Below are 980 nucleotides of genomic sequence, written 5' to 3' on the forward strand. Positions count from 1 at the left end.
CCCAGTCCCTCTCAGTCCACTGCCAGACCATTCCCAGCCATACTCCGTTCACTCTCAGATTTCCACTCTCTCCCAGTGCTCCCCAATTCTCTCCCCGCTATCCCAGTGCCCCACCACTCCCTCCCAGACCATTCCCAGTCCCCCTCAATGCCACACCAAYCCTAGTCTGTCTCTCGCAGTGCCCCCTCAGGTGATCCCGGTGTCTCTCTGCTCTCTCCCAGTGCCCCCCAGCGTGTCCATCTCACTGGTACCCTCGAGCTCCCAGACTGGCCTCAGCACCCCTGCTCTGCTCCGTGATGGATTGCTGTCCTGCCCAGCTGAGGTGGTTCCAGGGCCAGCAGGAGCTCTCGGGCCACATGGTGGCCATCGACTGGACCCACCAGCTCCTGGTGCTGCTGGAAACCGTTCCCGGCACGGGGTCACCTCCAGCTGCCCGGTGGAGCAGATCAGCCTGGAGCACCCCCTGAGCCGGCACTGGGGTATGGCCCGGCCCCCACAGCGCCGGGGGGAGCTGGGGAGGGACTGGGGTTGCTGGAAGGAGGATTGGGGTGTGCTGGGTGCAACTGGGAGTGAGTTTGAGACAGCCTGGTTTACACTAGGAAAGGGGCTTGGGGATCTAGATGGCCTGAGGAGCTTGAAGGATATTGGGGAGGGTGGGATGGAGTTCTGCAGGTCCTGGTGGACACTGGGAGGGAGTTTGACCATGCTGGGAGCAACTGGGAGAGAGATTGAGTGAGCCTGGACGGGCTGGAAGGAGACTGGGCATGGAAAAGCAGGCATTGGAATGAGGTTGGTTGTGCTGGGAAGAGACTGGGAGGGGTCTTGGTGAATTCTGGTGGGACTGGGGAGGGACTGGGAGAGGTTTTGGGGGATCCTGGGTGGGCTGGGTGTGACTGGGAGGTTGCATGGAGGAAATTGGGGTGTCTGTGAGTTGTTTTGGAGCTCCTGACCCCTGTGGACTCCCCAGCTGGACACCGCCC

The sequence above is a fragment of the Malurus melanocephalus genome, unplaced genomic scaffold (genome assembly GCF_030028575.1).
Source record: "Malurus melanocephalus ecotype Western Australia unplaced genomic scaffold, MMel_1.1 scaffold_3733, whole genome shotgun sequence".
Taxonomy (NCBI): Eukaryota; Metazoa; Chordata; class Aves; order Passeriformes; family Maluridae; genus Malurus; species Malurus melanocephalus.